General features: G+C 46.5%; 1 pseudogene; it reads right to left on the bottom strand.

The window, feature by feature from the left end:
- Positions 1–3345: 3345 nt before the first annotated feature.
- On the bottom strand, positions 3346–3881 carry LOC100960668 (annotated as a pseudogene).
- Positions 3882–6965: the final 3084 nt, after the last annotated feature.

Here is a 6965-nt window from a genome sequence, read left to right as displayed (position 1 = left end):
CACTGGCTCATGACCTCCAGAAATTCCTGGCTGAGGAATTAGAATGTGTGCTTCTCCAATATGTTGATGACCTCCTTTCAGGACACTCTACCCAGGAGGGCTGTGCCCGAGGCATGGACTGTCTTTATGGCATCTAGAGATATGACGCTATAAATTGTCCCCCCAAAAGGCCCAGACTTGCCAGCAGTAAGTACATTATCTGGAATTTACTATCCAGCAGGGGTACAGGTATCTAGGCATAAAATGGAGGCAGGTAATTAATTGCATCCCCACCCCCACAAGCCAAAAGCAAGTTCGGGAATTCCTTGGTGCAATCAGTTTCTGTCGTCTTTGGATCCCCAACTTTGCCATCTTGGCTAAATCTCTATATGAGGCAACTAATGGAGAGGAAGGAAAGCCCTCAGAGTAGGGAAAAGAACAGGAACATGCCTTCTCCCAGCTAAAGATGAGGGTAATGACTGCCCCTGCACTGGGACTGCCAGACCTGACCAAGCCCTTCACTCTGTATGTCTCAGAGAGAGATAAGATGGCTGTGGGTGTGTTAACCCAGCTGGTTGGGTGCTGGCCAAGGCCTGTAACCTATCTCTCTAAGCAGCTGGATGGAGTGGCAAAATGATGGCCACTCTGCTTATGGGCTCTAGCTGCTACTGCTTTCCTTGTGCAAGAAGACAATAAGCTGACTCTAGGGCAGGATCTCAGAGTGAAAGTACCCTACTCTGTGGTCACTTTGATGAACACAAAGGGACATTTCTGGCTTTTCAATGCAAGACTAACTAAGTACCAAAGCTTAATGTGTGGTAATCCATGCATAACAGTGGAAGTATGTAACACCCTGAACCCAGCCACACTCCTTCCTGCCAGTGGAAGAGAGACTGAGCATGACTGTGTGGAAGTTATAGATAATGTGTATTCTAGTGGACCTGACTTGCGTGACCAGCCTTGGACAGATGCAGACTGGGACTCGTATGTTGATGGAAGCGGTTATGTGACAACACAAGCAGAGTGAAACCTGCCACGGAACCAAAGGAGGGATCGCCCCCACCTAAGAGGACCTGTGCTGAGCAGGACGTTGCAGCAGCAGCTGACCTGAGTTCCCACAGCATGGCCTTTGCAACTCCTGGACCTGGGAAGCTACCTGAGATCCTGACAACCCCCTCAAGCTGGTGTTGCAGAGAATGGCAAGCCCTGCTCCAGTCACATCCTGGGAGCTCACTGGTCCATGCATGGCTGAAGCATGAGGATCTATGTCATCATGGGACTGTTCTTTATTGAACTCAAGAGAGCTAAGTGGACTCTAGTTTGTGCAAATATTCAAGATGCTAATGTAGAAAATTGTAATCAATGTCTTCAATAAGGTAACTAATGTAGGCCAGAAAGTGACAACTGTTCTATTGTTCTATAGTTACAACGAATGTACAGTGACTCAACAAGGGACTTACTTGCACCCCCTTGATTCTAACTGTAAGAAAACCTTCTAACCCTAAATGGGCAAAAGAATTAGTCATGTCTTTAGGAAGAGATGGCACCAGCCTAGACACAATATGTCAGTTAAGGGTCAGCAGATGTGTTGCCTCCTGTCAGGCCAGTCAGGTGGCTGTTTACCACACCTTCTATGATGAATTAAAACAGCCTGTGCCACCACTCCCAAAAGGCACCAAGAATTTGTTCTTTCAATTGGCTGAAAGTTTGACACAGTCTCTGAATGTAACTTCTTGCTTTATATGTAGATGAACTACGACAGGAGATCGGTGGCCATAGGAAGCTAGAGAACTCACTCCCACTGAGCCTAACCCAGACATCGCTCCATATCTGAGACACCTGAAGGACAAAGTGTGGGTCCTGAAGGCCCTGATTATTGGGCAATACTGCCTGGCAAGAAGTGATGGAAAAATCTCACTATGCCGGTAGGACAGCTACATTGCCTAGGTCAAAGACTGTACAATGCTACCACTGGAATAACTGTCTGGTGGGGACTGAATCAGATAGAACTAATCCGCCTAGACTTTTTCTTGGAACTTAGAGATGTCTGGTGGCACCCAGGATTCTCACGAAACTGGAGTGCCCCTCAGGGAATGTATTGGATTTGTGGGGATAAGGCATATGCCTGACTACCTGACCAATGGACAGGCAGTTGTGTCATAGGCTTTATAAAGCCTTCTTTCTTTCTGCTGCCCATCAAGATAGGAGAACTGTTTGGGCTTCCAATAGCTACCCCAGAGGCAGAAGCCTGGCAGCATCATTGCGACTTACAAATATGGGAATGGAAAGAGACTGCCCGGGCCCCAGAAAAAAATACTATAATACTATAGGCCGACCACATGGGCAGAGGATGGGTCATGGGGTTATCGAACCCCTATCTATATGCTAAATCATATCATATGATTGCAGGCGGTCTTAGAAATAATCACTAATGAGACCAGCAAAGCTTTGACCCTCCTTGCCCACCAGCCAACTCAAATAAGGAATGCTGTGTATCAAAACAAATTAGCATTGGATTATTTACTTGCTACAGGAGGAGGAGTATGTGGAAAGTTTAATCTGACCAACTGTTGTCTGAAAATAGATGAACAAGGTCAAGGCCTAGTGGTGGAAAGTATAGCTAATGAAAGTTCTAAATTGGATCATGTGCTGGTACAGGTGTGGCACAGATTTGATCCGAAATCCATCTTTGGAGGATGGTTCTCTATTTTTGGAGGTTTTAAGACCCTTATAATAGGAGTCTTATTGTTATTGGGTACTTGCCTTCTCCTGCCATGCCTATTGCCAGTATTACTCCAGATGGTGAGGAACCTAGTGAATTCGGCTGTGTCTCAAAGAGATACAAGTGGAGTGTATTACATGCACCACCAACGAACTGTGGCACAGGTTGATGAGGATGGTGGTGAGACTCCAAAACAAGTTGTTCTGAGTCTCAAAGGGGGAAATGAGGCAAGAAAGTAAAAGCAGTCCTTGCCGCCCTGTGTAGGCCTTAGCCAAGCCCCAGGCATTTCCGTTGTCCGTATGTTCCTCCCTTGACGTGCATGGGGCCTAGATTGTAACCCATTAACTTCCTTGGACTTCCATTACCTTTGAGGGCAGGTGGTCCAACCAGTGTCAAGGACGTGGGCAAATCTGACCTTCCCTTAGAGCCCGAGACCTTGAGGATGATGCCGTGTCTCTCTCTGTTTTATGACCTTCACATGCACTCTCCCCCTGAAAAATGGAGAAAAGAGAGGCAAGAGATTGAATGGGGGCGGGGCGAGGTTTGGGAGACATACTGGTCTTCCGAGTTACCCCCAGCCAGAATAAACCCACTTCTTCTAATCATCTGGTGCCTGGAGTCTTCTGTCTGCGTAGGTTTCCTGCTATAATATGGCTCTGCGACCACTAGCAAATATTGCCAGCCCTGGTCCGGGGGCTCGATTCTCTGCTCATAGGCAGACAGGAATTGGTGGCGGGGCATGATGCCCTCAGCAATCTCAGTGTAGTCGATCTGGAAGAGAAGGCTCTGCTGGCCCATCTCTGAGTCCCTCTGCTTGGTCACTTTGTAGCCTGGATGGCCAATCTTCACAAACTTCTTCACCTCCACCTTGGCCTTCTCAGGTGCAGGCTGTACAGGGGTCTCCTTTGCCTACCTCCATGACTGCTCACTGGGCCAAGTTGGTTTGGTGCTTCTTTCCTTGGGTATGTGTGAGATACCTTCCCTCATTGTTGTGAAGCCTCAGGCAGAGTTAGCATTCATATGAACCCAGGTAGTTTTTCATAAAATGTGGGTCCTTCTTGTTGTCCATGGTTTCCAGGGCCAGCTGCCAGAGGCATTCTTGCCAGTCCTGGTTACTCTCAGATAAGGAGGCCACACCCCCACTGCCAGTCCTGCCACCAGGTGGATGCTGGAACTCCATGGTGCTGGCTTTGGGGCTAAGAAGACTCTTTTGATACCCACCCCCAAGGCCTTGCTACCACTGTTTTCTCTCCCACCGCCAGGATTTAGGTCCACACATGTGTGTCGGTGGCAAAGCAAGCACCAACCCACTATTTTTAGAGATGAGGTCTCTCTGTATCTGAGGCTGATCTCAAACTGGTGAGCTCAGACAATCCACCCGCCTAGGCCTCCCAGAGTGCTAGGATTACAGGCATGAGCCACTGTGCCTGGACCCATCCTTCACTTCTGAGTCTGAATATAGTAAGAGAGAAGGAATAGGACACAAAACAGAGGAAAACAAAACAGAGGGGAATATTGTTGTCATTACACACACAGAGAGAAAAACATACTCAGACATTCTGAGACACCAGCCTCGTTTTGTTATGTGAAGAATTCTCCCACCACAGGATACCAGTGGAAATAGCTATGGGAAGTCACCCTGACTTGCACCTGTTAGGTGCAGACTCTGAAAAGCTACCATCACACAGTGTAGATAATAGGGAATACCAGAATCCTCTGAATGACCAGGAGAAGTGGAAGGCGTAGAGTGACATAGGACTACAGAGATTAAAATGTTATGTCCTGGAAAATAATATTAACAGTATTTAGCTCTATCTGGTTATTTAAAGGAACATGGCCTGGTATCATTGTAATTGAATAAACTATAAGGTAATTATAATTTTTGAAAATAATTCTTGTACCTGACATTTTGACATTTTAAACTAACACTTCGTAGATTCCTGTCTCCTAAAAAATATTTCATTATAGAATGGATAAAAAAGTGGTGACCATTGAAGAATGTATATTACAATCTCAAATTGTTAGGAGGACCGTCCAATCAACTGCATGTTTCAACACTGATCTAAGAGATAGGTGGGAAACACTGATTATTATTATTTAGCAGGTATTATTATAATCTTGGCTCCAGCAATCCAGTGGTGAGCATTCTTATGCCCACTTTACAGATGGGGCAGCTGGGCTGAGAGAGAGTGTTACCTGTCCCACCCTCCTGCCCCAGGCCCCTGTATGTAAAGTAGCTCCAGAACACCCTGAAACAAGACACTGTACTCACTGGGGACACGAGGGTTCCAAATCTCTTTACTTCAGGAGACAGCAGGGCACGGAGTCCCAAAGTGGGAACAAGGAGACTTGGACCTGAGATCCATTCATCTCCCTACACCTGAGGCAGTTCCACACTTGCACCTTCACCTGAGTCCCAAACTCCTGAAGGCAGGAGCCTGCTCTTCTCACCAGACCATGTTTGTCTCTATGGAAAGGTCACCATGGTCGCCATTATGACGTTAGGTTTCTGTGGCGAGCGCCGTCTGCAGGCTGGTCTTTGACACTTGAACAGCCTATGGAATCCCCATCCTCATTGGTGAGTTTGGAAGGAGAAAAGGGGTTCAACAGCCCATGTCTTTGCCCTTCAAGATTTTGGGGAGTGACTCGGCGCCATTGGCCCAGTGGTAAGGGTGCCGGCAAAATACATCCTGGCTGGTGGGTTCAACCCAGCCCGAGCTTGCTAAACAGTGACAACGACAATAATAAAATAGCCAGGCATTGTAGCAGGCACCTGTAGTCCTAGTTACTTGGGAGGCTGAGGCAAGAGAATTGCTTAAGACCAAGTGTTTGAGGTTGCTGGGAGCTGTGACGCCTTAGCACTGTACCCAGGGTAACAAAGTGAGACCCTGTCTCTAAAAAATAGAAAAAAAGAATTTTGGTAGTAAGCTGTCCTTGAGGGGCACATCACCTACTCTGCCCTCAAGGGTGGACCTTTCAGTAGGCCCCACAGCTTTACTCTCCCAAGTTTCACTGGCTCTCTACTTCTCCCTAAGGTTTTGTTTCACAATGCTGGCTTGGATCTTTAAGCTGCCCCAATACCCTCCTCCTATTACTCTGAGCTCTAAACTAACTTAGAATCAGGACAAAAGGAGAGGAGAAGAATGCAATGACTTCAATTCTTATAAAGGTGATGCTGAAGAATGTGACGTAAATTTGTTGTCACAGGGGTTTCCTAGGAATCAACTCTAGAGTTGGACAGACTTTTCCATCCAGCCATGCTGTATTGGGATAGTCTCAAAGGTCAGGGACTGCACTGCATCCTACCTGCTGTCTGCTGAAAGAGCCTGTGTGAGTGTGCCCTAGGAAAGTCATTTACTTCTGAAAGTCCATCCCTAGAGCAGGAGAAGGTGTTTCAGGATAATGAACTACTTATCAATGTGAATAAATCCCCCCTAACTGGATTATATACTCCTCAAGCAACCTGCTTAAGAGACAGCTGTCCACATGGCTCAGGGAACTGTTTGTAGATGGCAGCCTTACTGTTCCTTAACAGGAGTGATTGCACAGAAACACAATGATCGAGACAATGAGGATTGTCAAAGAGGAAGGAATTTATTTCAGAAGATGAATCAACTGGGAGGGAGTGGCACAGACTGCCTCAAATCCTCCTACCTGATTAGCAAGATCAAGGGTTTTTTGTGGCGGTGAAAATCAGTAATGCATACAGAAAGTGAACCCCAATGCATGTTTTGGGTGGAGTTCAGGGCACACAAGCGCAGTGAGGAATCATGCTAGTACGTAAATCCCATGAACAAAAATTGGTGGGAAAATATCTCCCCAGAGTGGAGTTTTTTGTATTTAAGGAAGTAGGGTTTAATCATTCTTTTAGCCTTGTGAGCAGGCTCAGTGGCTCTTGAGCACAATCTTCAGTGGTCTGTCTCTTATGTTGTCTTTCTCTGGACAATCTGGCAGAGTAAGGTGCTATGGTTATCTCAGGGCTAGGGGGAGTTTCTACTGTTCCTTGGAAAAGCTCAAAACAATTGCCTCAGGGTACTTAAACTTACAAAGTTCTGTTCAGCGGTCTGTAATGAGCCGTATCTGTCTTTTCTCTGCTTTTCCCAAAACTTCTTTTGCTAGGCCACTGGAGATAAGATAACTAATGCTCACTGTTTCATCCCTGTCAAGTCAAAGCCACTTAGCTGCCTGCTTCCGTTCTGACGTGAACACTGAAAACTCCTTTTGGACTATGAGGGAGCTAAGACACTTGAGAATTATAAAATTT

This window comes from Otolemur garnettii, unplaced genomic scaffold (genome assembly GCF_000181295.1).
Source record: "Otolemur garnettii isolate 467f Iridium unplaced genomic scaffold, OtoGar3 scaffold00866, whole genome shotgun sequence".
Classification (NCBI taxonomy): domain Eukaryota; kingdom Metazoa; phylum Chordata; class Mammalia; order Primates; family Galagidae; genus Otolemur; species Otolemur garnettii.
Note: the sequence above shows the minus strand (reverse complement) of the source record. Positions and strands in the feature narration are given on the sequence as shown.